Raw genomic sequence first — 18,677 nt, 5'->3', positions numbered from 1 at the left:
CAGCCTTACCTAGCCACAGAGGAAGACAATGCAGAGAGACCTGATAGGCTAGATTCAGAGGGAAGGGGAGAAAGACCTCCTCTATCAGTTGACTTGGGGAGAGAAATGGGAGGAGATGAGAGAGAAAGAGTGGGATTGGGAGGGCCGAGATACAAAGTGAATAAACTGTAATTAATAAAAAAATAAATAAATTAAAAAAAATCTGTCACCGAAAAACAATGCATTGTGGGAAATTTGAAAGTTTTTTTTTTTAATAGCTTTGTAGATGACCCAAGGCCTAGAATTCAACCAGATACCTACTCATTCTGTATTTATGGCAGATGTCTTGAGTGAAAGTCTCAAAGAGAAGAAACATCACTGCTCACAGGCATTCGGCCTTGAAAACATTCAAAAGCAGCACACTTACCACATTATATTCTAACTTTCTGGTCTCCAAGATGTATTTTAGTTATTTTTGTGGAGCTTGCGCATATTGGGACAGGCAAAAAGTATTTGAAATTGAGAGATCCTAGACAGGAAAGCAGGACGAAGCAATTTCTCTATGGATCTGAGATTTAAGACAAATTGAAATTAAAGACCATGAACATTGGGGTTGGCACTGCGGGAAATTGTAAACGTTGTAGACGCAGTTGTTTTAAAGTTCAGACAATGTTGGGAGTGAGTATTTCCTAATCGGGGTGCCCTCCCAGTGTCGCATGTGCCGCAGTTGGTGGAGGGTAAGCATCAGACTGAAGAGCATAGAGAAAGAGTTCTTTTAAATCATTTATTGCTTTATGAAAGATTCGATTGAACGTTTTATTTATTTATAATTGTCTTATTTACCTTGGGACAGGCAGATATTTCACCTACACTGTCTTAATAACGGCTCCATCCACCTCCCAGCCCCCATTCAATGCCATCCTCCTGTCTATCACTATCTGAACTATCTTCTATTCATAGTCCCATGGTACTTGCTTGTATTCTTCATCTGGGCCTTTTTATCCCTTTATTGGAGTCCTTCCTCCCAGTCCACGTGGTTTCTTCTCCATGCTAAGCCATCATGGCATCCTCTTTCTTCCCTTCTTCCTTTCTTCCTCTCTGACTGTCTCCAGTGATTCTACTGTCCACAGCCCAGGAACCTTAGCCACATCTACCCTGCCCTGCCCAGGTATAGGCTGTTTAATCAACCAATCAGATATAATGATTTAGGCGGGTTTACACAACAAGGATAGGTTTAACCAGATCTTGAGGGCTAGCATGAAAACAACCCTCAACAATTTGCATAGTGAATCAACTATCTTTATGGGTTGGAGCTGGTTATTTAACACTTTCCATCCTTGTTTACTTATAGAAATGTTTGCCACATGATATGAAACATGTTTTTCATGATGTAAAATAACATACTAAAGCATTTTCAAATATTGCTGGAATTCTGGACTCATAGTTTTGCCCATGTTGAAATTGCCTCTTGCAGTAAGCACTATAAATCTGAATGACTCAGGTAAAATGGTTAGCAGAAAATGAGATTTGTTCCACTTGCTTCTTGCTGCTCTATATGGGTGATTTTCAAGCTATTGCCATGATAAGTTTCAAACTTTTATAAAATCTAAATGAACTATATAGTGACCATTTTTTTTCTACTTTTCAGAAGAAGCATTCTTACAAGACCAACTTTTCATCTCAAAATGTAGTATTAATGGGGATAAGTACAGTAGGTTAAATGACTTCCTAAATCAAATGAAAGCTTATTCAAGATACCAGTTTTACATTAAATCATAGGTTTAAAAAAACTGAGATTGAGTTACTTCATGTGTGTTAATTAATATAATGATTCTTGGCCCTAACTTACTGTAATATGCACATTATACCTTGTGAAATATAGGATATTTAGATTACTTGATATTTCAGTATATTAAAGAAGCATTTACTAGGTCATAAAAACTAGTAAATATTTTCTTCTGTCTCTGAAGCATAAATTTATATACGTAGGATATATCCTATGCTAACATTATGTTGGTAAAGGGACTATGCTGAGTTGTGACCAGAAAACAGAAATTAGGCTCTTTACATTTAGATATTTGTTTTAATTTTCTCCTATAAATGTTAGGTTTTATTTTGAGTGAATACCTGTAAGTTGGTCTGGTCCAGATTTTATGGACCACTAGAATGGGAATGCCCTGGAATAAAGTTAAGACAATTTCTTTCCGTGTGGTAGTGAGTTCTATAGGCAATAAGTGATAGGTTTTACTGCCAAGAATAATAAGCCATAAGAATTTGCAGTCATGTGGCTCACACATTTGGTGAAACATATGTGATGTCATTCTTTGTGGAAATAAGTCATTGGGGATGGATTTCTGAGTTTACCTGCAATATCCTAATAAGAACATATGCTATGAGCTATTTGATATTAAGATATTGTATACTTCAATGACCTATGCAGAGTCTCAGTCCTTTGTGGGATCTTTTCTAAAAGAAAAAAATGTCTAAGCAATGGTAAAGATAAGGTAGTAACATAAAGAACAATGATCTTGATTGGGATATGTTTTTTTAATAATCTGAAAAGAAACACCAAGGAGTACAAATATTCACTCTGTTTATTTATCTATATAAATTATGTTTTCCCAATGTGCCAGAACATTTCTCTAATAATAGGGAAGTACCTCCTTCCAACTGAGTGTAGTGGGCTCTCAAGCACATTTCTGTTCTATTCAGTCAGGGTGGACTTCTTTCCTGCTTTCCCATCCCCTTTTCCTACCACTAACAGGTCATGCACACGCCACACAGACTGCTAACATTTCTCTTGTTACTTGCCAGCTGGGATACTGAAATGCCAAGGTCTGAGATTTTACAAACAGCAGCAGCAGCAGCAGCAGCAGCATCTGGACCCATGAAACTTTAATCTTGGCTGCTTTCCTTCATTGCTTTGTTGCTTCCCAGCACCTGTGGACAGCCCGTCCACACACGATAACGTCAACCTGTATATGGAAATCTGATTCTTCTGGTATACGAACAATGCGTATTTAGAAAAGCATAAAACCACAAACTTCTGGTAATAAATAACACATTCAATGCGCTGAACATATGAAATCATGAAGATGTAACTCGAAGTTTAAGCAAACTTTAAACAAGCGATGCAACAGTCACCTGAGGCTCATTTTCAATTTTTATTACAAAATTGTGGATTCAGTTCGGAAGCAGAAACTTAGCAGACTTTATCTAAGGTAGAAGTTTCCTGTCTGAATATATTAAGCCTCATTTCAAGCTAAAAGACATTTGGAGGAAAGCCAATATTTTTTTCCAAATACCCTTACTAAATTTCTTTACCAATTTAGATGCTTCTTTTTCCATGCCCTAAGTTTCCTGATGCCTTCTTGAGCTCCATATTGAATGATTACCAAGTAGGATTTGGATTCATAAAATCAGTTCGTAGTTTACATAGGAGAATTATATCTGGTACAAATATTGACTAGTTGAAACTGTATTGCATAAAATTCTGCAAAGGTCATTACTTTCATAAACAAGGGGGAAAAAAGAAAAGCAGAAGTATTGGCTTTGATGTATACGCCTAACAGTGTATGCATCTGAATCTCCTTGCATGATGTATAGTCCCTGGTTCACAACTGGGATGGGTAACCATGCTCAGATGTGAATATGAAGGATATAGATGCAGAATATGACCTATTTCTATACATTTTCATCTCTAGTGACTTAACCAAAATCAAAGGTTTTCATATCTCAAATTGTAACAGAAGGGTATTATAACTTTTTTATAATTTTTTAATTTTTATTATCTTTTTAATATTAGCTACAGTTTATTAACTTTGTATCCCAGCTGTATCCTGCTCCCTCATTCCCTCCCAATCCCACCCTACTCCTCTCATCTCCTCCCTGCCACTTTCCAAGTCCACTGATAGGGGAGGACGTCCTCCCCTTTCATCTGACCCTGGTTATTCAGATATCTTCAGGACTGGCTGCAAAGTCCTCCTCTGTGGCCTAGCAGGGCTGCTCCTGCCTCTGGGGTGAGAGGTGGTCAAAGAGCCTGCCATTGAATTCATGTCAGAAATAGTCCCTGTTCCCCTTCCTAGGGAAACCCACTTGGATACTGAGCTGCCATGGGCTACATCCGAGCAGAGGTTCTAGGTTATATCCACACATGGTCCTTGGTTTATTAAAACTTTTAACATGAGATTCCTACATATAACGGAAGGAAAAAAATTAACACCGCCTCAAAAACGTTGAGATCATCCAACCATCTTAGCATATACAAAATCATCCAAGTTAACACCGCTTAAACCACAGGAGAGAGCAGGAGAAAAATAATGTAGCCAGGACAGATCTGTAATAATGAAAAAAAAAAAAAAAAACAAAAGATATAATAAGTATCTTTTCAATACCCAAACAGAAAAACATCGATGTCTCTTCCTAAGTCATTCCTCAAAACTGTTACTGATATTACAAACTGTTCAGTTATAATCTTACCTAAGCCCATACATGTTCTTTTGAAACCTTACATATCTTCATACTTAAGTGCATATGAGATATTTTACTTTAAAAACATATGATTATAAGAAGTTTTAAAAATATTCTCAAAATTTTAATATTTGATTAATCACTTCTTCCATGACAATATCTCTTTCAGATAAAAAAGTATGTCATCTTTCCTTTTAAACTCTACTATAAAATATGAAAACTATTAAAACCGTGTTAATATCATTCATGACTCAATTAGATTTATTTTCTTAAATATTAATAAAACTATTACAAAATGAGAAATGAGATATATATGCATGACATTAAATATTTATTGTATTATCCCTGTCTCTAATGAAACAATGACACATTAAAATACATTAAGCAATAACTTCTCTTATTTCACTTGAGTTCTTTCCATGAATGTTTGTGTTTTATGGTGTTAGGTAAAAGTATCAGACATCTTCTATTGACAACTAGGATTGGATCCACCTCAGTTTATTGAAAAATCGTATGCTGAGATTTATTTATTATTCCAATAATAACAAACTCTAAATTTTCTTAAAAAATAAAATTAATACAATGTAGTATGAAATTTTCTTCAAAATCATAAATGTTCTACTTTTATGTATAAATAAAAGAGCAGAGAGATAACATAACCCACTTTTGGGAGTAAATCATACGTTTTTTTTTTACTGAAATATATTGTTTATCATTAATTATGATAAAAATTCATAGTATCTTAGAGTTTCATTGACATGTTTTGATATTTTGAAAAATACATGCAATTCCAGGTTTCGCTTCCATGCCTTCACATAATGTAACCCGTGCCTAAATGCCCTTAAAATTCTTTGAGCCCCCTTTAATTAATCCCTCTTTTCCAGATAATCTGATTTAAACATGACTGAGGATTCTGATGATTCACAGAATTGTTGACTTGGAATTACTTGTTCCATTTTCTGGGCCATCTCTGCTTGTTCCATTCAGTCTTTCACAACATGTTCCCTTTATAGATTATCTCCAAATTTCTGTCTTGGGTTCTTTCTCTGTTGCTGTGTTATAACACCCTGACGGAAAAAGAAACATAGGGGTAGAAAGGGTTGGGAGGTGTAGAGACCCTGTGGGGATATAGTCAGTCATTTCAGAAAAGCTTGACATCAGCAATGTGTGTCAGCCAGCCGTTCTGGAAGCTGTGTGACAGTAATCCAGCCACACAGAGAAAGCAGAGTGAAAGAAGAGAAGGCAGAGACCGGTGAGAACCCTAACTCCCTCCACTAGGGATGTATTTCCCCAGGAAGGCGCCAACAACTAAGGGTTACATATTCCCCAAAAGTGCCACCGACCAGGAACCAAGGGTTCAAACCCATGAGCCTACTGGGGACAATGCTCATTCCAAACACATTCATCTTTCCCTCTTTCTAAAGCCCTTTTCTCCTTTCTTTCTTACAGTTACTGAATATTTATTTTCTGTCTGAAACTTCTATAGGACTGTTAAATGGATCATTGGCGTTTATTTATGGTTAATCAACTTCCTCATTGTGGTACAAATCAAATTTTGAAAATGTAATGATGAGGGCCACTAGATTTTTGTTCCACACATGCTGCCAATAAAAATTAACTGGCCTCTTTATTTCCATCCTATTCATTTATTTCTGATTCTATGACTAATATGCTTAATGATTATACCTGCTCTCTTGTCATGTATAGTTTAAAGTACATTTATAAGCACAAAGGGAATTATATGCCAGCTAATAAAAACAGACTATTTAAAGATAAATGAATCTGCTACAAAGATTAATTCATAAACTCAAAACTGTAATAAATCAACTATCATCCTAATATATTAGAAAATGCTATAATTGTCTTTGTGCTTTATTTATTTTCTGGTAAATGCATGCATAGTGTCATTAATTCTAGTTTGCATTTTATCTCATGCTAGAGTCCTAAATAAAAAAGCAAATAGTTAGAAGGTTTGTCCATTCATCAAAGAGACCATTTGCACTGGCTTATGTCCTATATTGAAATTTCCTCCATTTGCATGCTTTTAAGCCTTGAAATGTGTGATTAAATGCCACATTTTTGTGTATGAGCTAGCAGTAGTGAAAGTTATAAAACTGGAGCTCATACAAATTAATGATATGTTGAGAAATTAAGTGCATATATCTTTATGCCTATAATAACATTATATGTATTTTATTTAAAGGGTCTCAGAATTATCTAAAATATAATAAGACTGAGAAATACATTCTCTTTGCTCTCTGTTGCAAACTGCACATCTCACTGATGCTAATTTGACTCTGTGTAAATTATGCTGGATAACTCTTGATATACATCAAAGTTCCAAATGTTCTTTGTATTACTGTCTTTCCTTCTCCGCCATTATTTTTCCTCTCTTTTTTAAAGATTTTTCTTTCTAGCTCCTTCTCAACGACGTATTTCCAGATTAATTAAAATTAGTGACTGCTTTACTGTTAGAAAATATGCAAAGAAGTCCAGAAAAGAACTACTTTTAGACATATTAATTTGAAATATCCACTGGAATTTACTCATATGTAAGTTTTTGCTTTCTGAAGATATTGCAAATCTTGTTAAAAGGAGAGGTGTGCTGCATATTCCAGAATATAATTTCTGAAACTGTTGTCAATATATGAGTAAGATGTTTATGTTGCACACACACAAAAAAAATCTTAAATGCAGTGGGCAACCTCATACCACTCCTCTACTCAAAAATTTCAGGTTACTTCAAATGCTCATAAATTACCGTAAAGCAAAAATTTTAAGTCAAATAAATAGATGAGTAAGAGTTTTGACAGATGCGTCTTACTCTACTGTCCATCTTTCTTCAATAGAAAATTTTACAACATAAAAATAAAACACTGGAGCTGGAGAGGTAGTATGATTGTTAAGACTTGCACCTCTAGCTTTGGGATGAGATTTTGTATCCAAGAATCCACGTTGGGATGCTCACAGACAGGGTAACTCCCGCTTCAATGAATACGACACACGTCTGGCCTCCGTGTGTACAGGTACAAATGCACACGCACCCACAAACACACACACATGCCACAAATGCAATATAAATAAAAAGGAATAAAAAATGAATTATATCTATATCTTTAGCAGTTATTTAAAAAAATTAAAACTATGGTTTTTCTGATATGAAGTACTTGTACCTTCAAAAGCTAAAATAAGTTAAAAGCAAGTAGTTTCAGAAAATGCCTTGTGTTTGTGGATTATAAAATACTTAATTTTGGCTTACAATATTTTACACTGGAAATGCATAATTTGTATCTATATTTTGTACAGAATTTAAAAACTAGATAGAAGACCATGTCTAAGCAATATGACTAGGGATATTTTTGCATAGGCAACTGGTGTTTTTCCTTAGATTGTACTGAAAGCTGCCTGGATGTGTGAGTGATCTTTTCGACTGAACAAGAAACCCCAATAGTTCACCTTCCTTTCTTTTGTCAGCGTGTTTTTTTTAATGTTACATATGAACTGAAACAATACTTAAGGACAAAGAGGGTATGATATCAAAAGAGAACAAAGAGATGATTACGCAAGCTCTCAGAGGAAGGAAAAGGAACAGAGAGATGCGATCACATTATAATCTCACAAAGTTTGAAAATTAAAATAACATAACATAATGCACTATTATTCAGCCAACTAAAATGGAACAGCATGAATGACTGTGAATATATCACATTAAATAATATTGACCATTGTGAGTTCAAACAATGTCCAATTTATAGACAGTGATCTGAGTATTGGTTATGAGGGATGTGGTCAGAAGGAAGTATGCAGATCTCTGTACTAAGTATAGATGTTCAATAAAACAATATCTAGTCCTAGGGATCCACTATACAGTTATCAGTAGTGATGTGTGTGCTGATATAGATGCTTATTAAATCAATGTATTAGATATTTAATATAATTAACATAATTAATCTTTCAGATTTATCTAAGTATTGAAAAGTAAGTGGAATAATTTGATCATTCACCACTATAGTCAAAACCCTCCAAATACTTAGCAAATCAATGCATGGCCTGCCCATTTCTTTAATGTGTAAGTGGCTATCATTGGACAGGTTTTCTCCTCTATGATCTGACCAGTAAGTGTTGCCCTGGCTTAGAAATCTCCAGGTATACATGGTGCCTTGCCATTTCTAGTTTCTTCCTCATTTTAATTAGCCTGTGGCCAGCTTGCTTCATTTATGCTACTTGCAAACAAAACTTGTAGAAAATCTCTTGCACTTCATTCAGATTAAAAGAGTCACAAATATCACTCACTATCTTCCTGTATACAAATGAGAAATTGGCTGAGAAAGAAATTAGGGAAACTACACTCTTCACAATAGTCACAAATAATATAAAGTATCTTGGTATAACTCTAACCAAGCAAGTAAAAGACCTGTGTGACAAGAACTTAAAGTCTCTGAAGAAAGAAATTGAACAAGATATCAGACCATGGAAAGATGTCCCATGCTCATGGATCAGTAGGAGTAACATAGCAAAAATAGCCATCATACCAAAAGCAATCTACAGATTCTATGTAATCAACATCAAAATCCCAACACAGTCCTTGAAAGAACAATTCTAAATTTCGTGTGAAAAAAAAAATCTCAGAATAGCTAAAACAATCCTATACAATAAAAGAACTTCTGGAGGTAACTCCATCACTGACTTCAAGATATACTAAAAAGCAATAGTAATAAAAACTGCATGGCCCTGGCATAGAAATAGACTAGTTTATCAACGGCATCGATTCAAGACCCAGAAATAAACCCACATACCTATGTCGCTTGATTTTTGACAAAAGAGACAAAACCATACAATGGAAAAAAGACAGCATCTTCAACAAATGGTCTAACTGGATGTCTGCAGGTAGAAAATACAAATAGATCCATATTTATCTCCTTGCACAAAAAAGTCAAATCCAAGTGGATCAAGGAACTCAATATAAGACCCTGAATACACTGAATACTGATACACTGATAGATACGCTGAATCTATTAGAAGAGAAAGTGGGGAAGAGCCTTAACCTCATTGGCACAGGAGACAACTTACAGAATAGAATACAAACAGCTCAGGCTCTAAAATCAATAAATAAATGGGACCTCTTGAAACTGAAATGCTTCTGTAAGGCAAAGGATACTGTCAATAGAAATAAACGACAGTCTACAGATTGAAAAAAGATCTTTACCAGTCCTACATCCGACAAAATGCTAATATACCTAATATATAATGAACTAAATAAACCAAACACCAATAAACAACATAACTCAATCAAAAAAACGGGATATGAAACTAAACAGAATATTCAGCGGAGGAATCTCCAATGGCTGAGAAACACTTAAAAAAATAATCAACCTCCTTGGTAATCAAGGAAATGCAAATCAAAATGGCACTGAAATTCCATCTCACACAGGTCAAAAAGGCCAAGATCAAAGTCTCAAGCTACAGCACATGCTCGTTAGGGTGTGAAGAAACATGAACACTTCTCCATTTCTGGTGGGAGTGTGAACTTATACACTTTGGAAATCAATCTGGCACTTTCTCAGATAATTAGGAATAGCTTTACCTCAATACCAAGCTACGCCATTGCTGGGCCTATACCCAAAAGATGCTATACCAATAAGAAGGACACGAAATCAACTGTGTTCACAGCAGCTTTCTTCACAATATCCACAATCTGGAAACAACCTAGATGTCTCTCAGTCAAAGAATGGATAAAGAACCTGTGGCACATGTACACAATGGAATACAGCTATGAAAAACAAAGAAATCATGAAACCTTCAGGCAAATGGATATTCAGAAAAGATGATCCTGAGGGAGCCAACCTAGACCCAGAAAGACAGACATGGTATGAACTCAATTAAGAGTGGATTTTAGCCATATAGTTCAGGATAAGCATGCTACGAGGCACAGATCCAAAGACGATAAGTAACTCAGAAGATCCAAGAAAGGATGCATATATCTCAGTCAGCAAAGGTAGTGACTGAAGAGAAGGAACAAAGTACAAGGTGGGGTTAAGAGGGTGGAGATCAGACCGAGGGAGGGTGAGAGCGAGAATACAGAAGGCCTGTAGAGAAAAAAAGAAACTGAGGGTCATGGTTTCTCTGTGACAAGACAAGCTAAAGACCTAAGTCAGGGTAGGCTCCTTGGAGGATACGAGGGGGACTCAAGCAAAGGCTCCTAGTAGCAAAGGCTATAGAGACTGAAGAGGACAACCACTAAGTAGACTAGTCTAGCAGAGGAAGGGGAACAGCAAGTCACCCACAAAAGCCTCAAACCAAAATTTTCCCCACCTACAAGGTGTGCAGGAATAAAGATAGAGCACATGAGAGCAGAGACTGAGGGAATTCCCAGCTTATGCCTGGCCCAACCAAAGACCCACCCTATCTGAGAGTGTCAGTTCCTGATACTATGAATGATACTCTGCTAAGCTTACAAACAGGAGCCAGAGAGGGTTCTCCTCTGAAAGGCTCTACCCAGCAGCACCTCAAAACTGGTACAGAGACTCACAGCGAAGCACTGAGTGATGCATAGGAGTCTTGTGGAAAAATAGGAGGAATTATTTTTTTAAAATTTAGTTTAGAAAAATGACTCTGAAATTACCCTGAATTTTCTTGTTAATAATCAAGAATTTTTTGTATTTTGTTATGGAGAATTCTAACCTGATAAAAGATGATTTTTAAATCATATATATAAATCCTGATATACACACACATACATGTGTGTGTATATCAGGATTTAAAAGTTATATGCTATGAATTGTTCACATACACACACACAGATATGTTTCAACCATATGTTCTTGTCTTTTTGTTCTGTAACAGTCCCATTTTTGTTTCTTCATTAGAGCTGGCAGATTAGTACAGGGGTTTGAATTCCGCAGTCAATTCATCATTAACTTTATATCCATGACCAATGTCAAATATGAGCTCAAAAACTATTGAGTAATCTTCCGTTAATCTTCCATGTTTACTAGCTCCTGTACTAATGAAAGTTACTTAGTTGGAAACCCAAATTGACTTGTGTTCTCCTGTAACACCTGCTTTTCTGGGAAACCATTCTGTGCTTATACTCAGCCAGCAAAGCCAGACAGCTACAGGTCAACCATATTTGAAAGGTCTTCATTGTCATGTAATTTTAAAAATCTTTGTGTCACGGTGACAGAAACATAAGTTGAGTTATCACAATGGTAAACTACGGTTCTTCAGATAATTTTACTTACACATTTGCACATGGGTTTGATTCTTCCACTTACTAAAATACTTCAGGGAAAACTCATAGTATAAAACTTTAAAGCACTGCCTTCTAAACCACATTTCAAAATTAAAAACTGGATTTCTTTCTGGAAGAGAATAAACAGATATACGTAATTTTAAAGTCACATTGTAAATATAACATATCTGACATAATATTTTTATTGTGCAGATGTAGTATAACAAAGAAAAAAATCGTGGTATATTGCTTTTTGTCTACTGTAATACCAAAGAAATAAAAAGTTAAATTAAAAAATAAAATCCTTAGTCTGGGCTGCATGAACCGAAATAATGGTAATCAAGCATGATGCATGACTAAGACTCACATCTGTCCATAAGGTTCATGAAGGAATATAATGAGAGAATAAGCTTTCCACTTGTTTGGAGACTGCAGTTCATTGTATGAAGGGGTTTGTGCTTAGGAATGGATTTGGAAACAAGGAAGAAACACGTATCTGTCTCTATCTATCTTTTTAATTTCTGCAAGATTTTGTTCTTCCCACAAATCTTCTTTTTAAGTATTTCTTTTTTTTTTTTTTACTTTTATGTTTTAATACCCTCTTGTGATTGTCTACTCAGGAAATGATATGATTTCTTTTCATCACACAAACCTAGGAATAGTGTTTTCACTTTGAACTAAAAGAGGTCTCTCTGTCTTTGGTGACATGATTGATTCTGTAGTGGGTAGTACTATGAAATACTATGAGCTTTGCTAAGGTAAACATAGCATTTTGCAAACAAACTTGATTGAAGTATACCTTTTGCAAAAGGAATTGAATACTTTTGATGTTTAAATAAATGCAAGACAGGGAGTGCAAACCAGTAAGCCATCTCCCTCCATAGCTTCTTGCCTCCAAAATCCTTCCAGACTGTCACCAGAAAGTAGAAGCCAGATAAAGCACTTAATCCCCATGTTATACTTGTTCAATGTGTTTTTTGTCACTTTAGATATCTAAGTATCACTTTAGATATCCAAGATCATAAAATAAATAATACTAAGTTGTTGCTAATATTACTGAGCATTGGTAAGTTTCCCTGATATTCAATATTTGGATGAGATTAATTAAAATATGCCATATTCTTATTAGAACCTGTCAAATAATGTACTATTTTCTCACTTAAAATGTTTCCATGTGGGTTCCCTAGTAAGGGGAGCAAAGGCTGTCTCTGACAAGGACTCCCTTGCATGCTTTTTTACCACTTCCCCTGGTGGGGCTGCCTTGCCTGGCCACTGTGGTAGAGGATGTGCTCAGACCTGATAGGTCTTGATGTGCTGAGATGGGTAGGTGTTGGTGTGGTGGGGGCTTCCCTTTTCTGAGGGAGAGGGGATATGGGGAAGAGGGAAGGAGGATGGGACTGGGAGGAGAAGACAGATGGAGGGGGTTACACTTGGGATGTAAACTGAATAGATAGATAGATAGATAGATAGATAGATAGATAGATAGATAGATAGATAGATAGATAGATGAAAATGTTTAAACAGAGATCATGATCATATTCTGGTGGTTCTGCAGTGAGTGGAATGCTGGAGCACAGGATCCCATCGAGGCAGTGAGGCCTTTAACTGTACATACACCTAATGTGCTAGTTTTTCCTGGTGCTGTTCATGAAAGACTTTTATCAAATGCAAACTCCCTTTAAAAGACGTTGCAGTAAGGACTGATCTTTCAAGAGAGATGAATAGCTGAGACACAGTGGGGCAGAGAGATATCCTTTGCTACAACGCATAGCTATGCATATCATCAAAATTATTTCTTTTTATCATTCTCCGAGTAGAACCTTCCCTTGAATATATTTAAAATGGGTGAAGCCAATGGTAATGAGATAGATAACAATGCTGTAATGGTCTGTTATCCAGACCTATTTTGACAGTGATTTTTTTTTTATTCAAGTATTAAATCATTTAATTCTAACAGTTAGGCAGTACTATGATATTCATTTTACAGGTGGCTAAGCTAGTGTCAATCAACTAGTGAATTCAGGACATGGCCTTAGATGTGAAATAAGTGGCTTTCATCAGCTACAATTTTATGCTGATTTGATATAGTTCATGACTATGGACCTTTTAACTGGACATCTTAATCCACTGTTATGTTTAAAAGATAATTATGGATAGATAAATACTTACAGTATTATTCTGTAATTTATTTTTCTAGCTTTATTATAGCTCATTTCTTTCTTCTACTTGCCTAACAGTCTTCCCTGTGGTTAATGATTTATCCTTGCAATATGTCTTTTTTTCTGTCTTATTTGGGTTTGTTGTATCTAAAGTTTATTTTATACTTACTAAAATGCATAAAAATGTACTTTATCATAACTAGCTACCTTGAAATGATTGCAAATTAGCATAACCATAAAGACAGTAAATCCAAATATAACACATTGCTCTAAATTATGCTAATAAATGCAAAAAAAAATTCTCACCATTCCTGCCCACACTGTATATTTTTTCAGTCCTGTCTTTCTATAGTGTTTGTGTCTTGATATATTGTAATGATTATTTCTTTTTAATTTTTTTTATTAATTACACTTTATTCACTTCGTATCCCCCCATAAGCCCCTCCCTCCCCTCCCTGTCCCACCCTCTCTCCCCCTTCTTCACGCATGCCCCTCTCCAAGTCCACTGATAGAGGAGGTCCTCCTCTCCTTCCTTCTGATCTTAGTCTATCATATCCCATAAAAGGAGTGGCTGCACTGTCATCTTCTGTGGCCTGGTAAGGTTGCTCCCCCCTCAGGGGGAGGTGATCAAAGAGCAGGCCAATCAGATTATGTCAGAGGCAGTCCCTCTTCCCATTACTATGGAACCCACTTGGACACTAAACTGCCATGGGCTACATCTGTGCCCATCCCCACTAAATGAAATGAGCACTGACTTAGGGGAGTGTCAACAGCAGACCATATTATATAAAGAGTTAATCTGTGGTCTTGGAAACTGAGTATTTGAAAATACACAGCTGGAAGGAAAGAAAGATAAATAAATGAGGAGTAACAAAGAAATTCGTTGGTCAACTGGGAACAGCACTGTAGCTGCATACTGTAGTCTAAGGAATTGGAGAATGATAATAAAGCTAGAAATCTCCTCCAAAGAAGTAACAACAGAAAACTTCCAAATGATACAGAGAGGCTACAAATATCCAAGAAAAGGAGAGTCAAAGATTAGCAGTCGGATTTAAATCAAACACCTCTGCCCTAAAAGGTCCTATAATCAAGACCTCAGGGATGGGAGATAAAGAGAAAATTGGAGACAGAAGAAGAAAATGAAACAAAACAAAGATAGAAAAACAAGTCTCCTCACAAAAGACTTTACAGAAGGAAGTAGAAAAAAGCAACAGAGGATGACAAGAACTCTTCATGCTACTCAGAGAAAAATCCTCCACCAGTAACACTGCAGTCCACAGAGACCCCGTTGAAACGAGGACACAAATGGATATTGAACTAAGAAAGAATCAAGACAGATTTGCAGCAGGGAAAAATTCTCATATTGTATGCTAGTGACACAAAGTCCAGCATACTTCCATTGACAGCCAAGTTGAGCAATTTGCCATAGGGTATCAATTTGCTCCTGCACGAGGTCAATCCTCTGATTGAACACCATCAAGTCTCCTTTTAGTTGAGCATTAATTCCTTTTTGTACATCTAAAGCATGTGCTACATTGGCTAAAAGATTATTTAGGGTCTGAGCAGTCTGCATATTGTGACTCATGGCTAATGCCGTGGTGGTAGCTACAACAGCCGCCAATGAGATGGCAGTAACAGTGGCGGCTGTAATTCCAAGATCCCTTTTCTGTCTGAAGAGAGTCATAGCGTGAGGGGCATCAACGGGCACAGGCACCCAGAGAGGCATGCGAGTAACCAGGGCATACCTAAATTCACTAGCATTCCGGCATTGGGCAAAAAAGCAAGTTATTTTAGGTAATTGGACTGAAGAATTCGATACTATGATGGAGCAGCTGAGAGTGGCCATTGTTACGCAAATTCTACCAGAGTGGGCACAGGACTAGCCACAGGATTATCATCATGGATTGCTGCAGCCATGAATCATCTGAAGGAATGGGCGGGCATGGGAGCGTTAGCAGGCCTTCTGGTGTTGGTCTCCTTGATTTGCCTGTGGTGTATATGCAAGATTAGAGTCTCACAACAGCGTAATGCAGCCATGATCATTCAGGCCTTTACAGCAGGACAGTCTCCCCAAGCATGGTTGGCTACCATAAAAAGCTAAAATGTTACGCTCAGGATGTGAGGCTAAGCACTGCACTCAGGGTCAGCCGCTTTGGACCCAGAGAAGAGCATGTCTGATTGCATGCGGGTTGATGCCCCAGGTCCCGCCTCTGAGAAAAAGGTATGGGTCGGGTCTGATGCACTTTGGGTGGATGACACCTAAATGAACATCGGTACAAAGTCCCAATTTATTTCTAATATCAGAGATCAGACCTCTACTCTTGCCTGATGCGTCCAAAACAAAAAAGGGGAACTGTAGAGAGCTGCGTAATGCCACGCCTGAAAGATGGAGCTGGTTTCCGTCTTCCACCTTCCCGATGGTGAGTGCTCTCTGTCACAAACAACTCCATATTTAGCTAAGGCTGAGGATCTGGCTTGCTTCCGTGTATGTGGACCTATCTGCATTGCCCACGAGGCATGCTGAGGTTGGCTACCCAGAGGCTATTTTAAGCTGTGGGCTGGCTTTCCCCAGGGTCAGAAGATTGTTCAAGGTTCCTGAATAAACTGCATTGAGAAGAAAAAAAAAAAAAGATCAGAAAGAAGGAGAGGAGGACCTCCCCTATCAGTGGACTTGGGGAGAGGCATGCATGCAGAAAGGAGGGGAGGGTGGGACCGGGAAGGGAGGAGGGAGGGGCTTATGGGGGGGATACAAAAGGAATAAAGTATAATTAATAAAAGTTAAATAAAAATTAAAAAAAACAAAAAAAAAGAAAGAATCAAGAAAAATTCTCCCCATCAGACTACAAAGCTAAATGGCCGTCTTCAAACTACTAAGGAGCTGAGAATGAGAGGCACAGCCTGGAAGTTATGACATCGCTGACAAGAGTAACTGAAGAATACACAATTGTGGTCCATGTCAATCACAGTTAAATCTTGACTATAAGAACTAAAACCAAACAAAAATAAAAGTAAGTATGTGAGTGGACACTACAGAAAGATGTAAGGCAGAAGAAGAGCAATCCTTATGTAGAGGTAACAGTGAGGGCGAAAACTTTCAACATAATAGAGGGGGGCTGTTTACTAGTCATTCTTCTGATTAAGGTGCTCTATTTTCAAAATGGCTGCTTACGATCAAAGACTTACTTCTTATAGGCCCCATGGCAGCTAACAGCCAAAGTTCTAACAAGCAGGGGAGGCCTAAGCACTAATTTATAAATACGGTCAGAGTTTTTAATGATTTCCCAATTTAAACTGAGTTTCAAAGTTGTCAACTAATTTGTGGTTATACATTTGATATTAACACTTAGAAGCTAAGAAAAGTACGTATCTAAGTAAGAAAAATATGTATTTTATCCTCAAACGCATATAATGTCATTTGAAATGTTCAGAAGCAACAATTTTAGGATAAATGCTTAAATGATCATTGCTTATTCATTTCAATGACAAGAAAATACCAGCTCTGATATGACCTAAAATGTACTTTATGACAAATTCTTTGGAAAACTGTCACATTTATCTAATCATTCATACAATTTATTTTCTGGTATAAACCTTTTACTAATATTTCTTGATTGTTTAAAATAAAAAAAACAAATATGTTTTCTTAAGTCACATTTATTTCAAAGTTATTTAGAAATACAGAGTTCATTCAATACAGAGTTACAGTGAATGCTTTCCCTAGGTGGTTGCATTTTGATGAGTTCGTCCTAAGAATGCTATCCACCAGAGAACAGTTATTTCAGCTAAATAATTTATTGGCAACTCAGCATCCATAATAACTGATGAAATAAGTTTAGACAAGGGGTAGTGAAGTATAGTGAATGTGAAATGTACTGCAAATACTAGAATAGAAAATGCACATACCAGGACAAGTGAGAATACCGATTAAACCATTACAGTGTTTAATTTTTAGGTTTCAAACTGAAAAAAAAAAAGTATTATGAGTATCTCACATGAGGTAAAACTGAAAAGTTAAGATTAAAGAAGAAGGAAGAGAGCGCTAGCCTGTTCTCAGCGTGAGGGAAGGGTGTTCAGAATACTGCCAGGAAGGTGCTAAAGACTTTGGCCACTGATCCACAACTTTTCCTGGACACAATGCTTCTATCCATGCAACTGGAAGGTGAAAGTAAGAAAAAAAAAATCAGAAAAGTAAAATCACTTCCATAGGTTTACGGTATAAGCAATCACCACCATGACCCAGTTTTATTTTGTCTTTTCTTTTTCTCTTCCAAGTAAACTCTAAGTTACTCTGGTGAGTTTTGTATAAAAGTCCCTTAAGGCTACATGTAGCTAATGCTTCTTCGGGACAAACGTAGCCTGAGGGATGCAGGCTTTTCAGGGTCCCTATGCTGAATTTTGCATTAATGTGGAGAAATGTCCTATTAGGATAGAGGGGACCAGCTGGCACAAGAATTTCCTTATGGTTGAAAAAAAATGTTTTTGCTGGTATCACGAGCTGTGTGCTGGGCGCACTGTTTATTTGGAGCCTGCTATGTGTGAAAGCTTCACCTTTTCCATTTTTAGAAAATGTGAGGCAGCAAAAAGGGTTTTGACACAGAGCAGATCCTGCATTTAATCACCTCAATTGAGGGCACCCTACAGCCACTCCCTGTTCTTTTTCTATTTGGACACTAGCCATTTAGGGTGAAATATCTGGTACTGGTTTTAAAACAAAAATATGATTCTGGAAGATTAAAACAAGAAAATCATCTTTCTCACATCAGCAGCAAGTAACAGAATGAAGATTCACAGGGGCGCCTAACGGTAACTCTCTCTCTCTCCCTTTCTTCTTTGATAGT

At 36.8% G+C, this 18,677-nt stretch overlaps 1 protein-coding gene across 3 annotated transcripts in view; it reads left to right on the top strand.

Moving 5' to 3' along the window:
• Sema3a (semaphorin 3A) overlaps positions 1-18,677 on the top strand; it is a 483,245-nt gene that overhangs the window by 135,097 nt on the left and 329,471 nt on the right. The window contains exon 1 of one of the 3 annotated variants that reach the window (XM_060374186.1): positions 18,533-18,642. The exons of the other annotated variants lie outside the window; for them this stretch is intronic. The gene's annotated coding sequence lies outside the window, so the exon portion shown is untranslated. Of the gene's footprint in view, positions 1-18,532; positions 18,643-18,677 lie in introns of those variants that run through there. 3 annotated transcript variants of the gene reach the window in all.

This window comes from Meriones unguiculatus, chromosome 21 (assembly GCF_030254825.1).
Source record: "Meriones unguiculatus strain TT.TT164.6M chromosome 21, Bangor_MerUng_6.1, whole genome shotgun sequence".
Taxonomy (NCBI): domain Eukaryota; kingdom Metazoa; phylum Chordata; class Mammalia; order Rodentia; family Muridae; genus Meriones; species Meriones unguiculatus.
The sequence above is the reverse complement of the archived record's forward strand: the minus strand, read 5'-3'. Positions and strand labels throughout refer to the sequence as shown.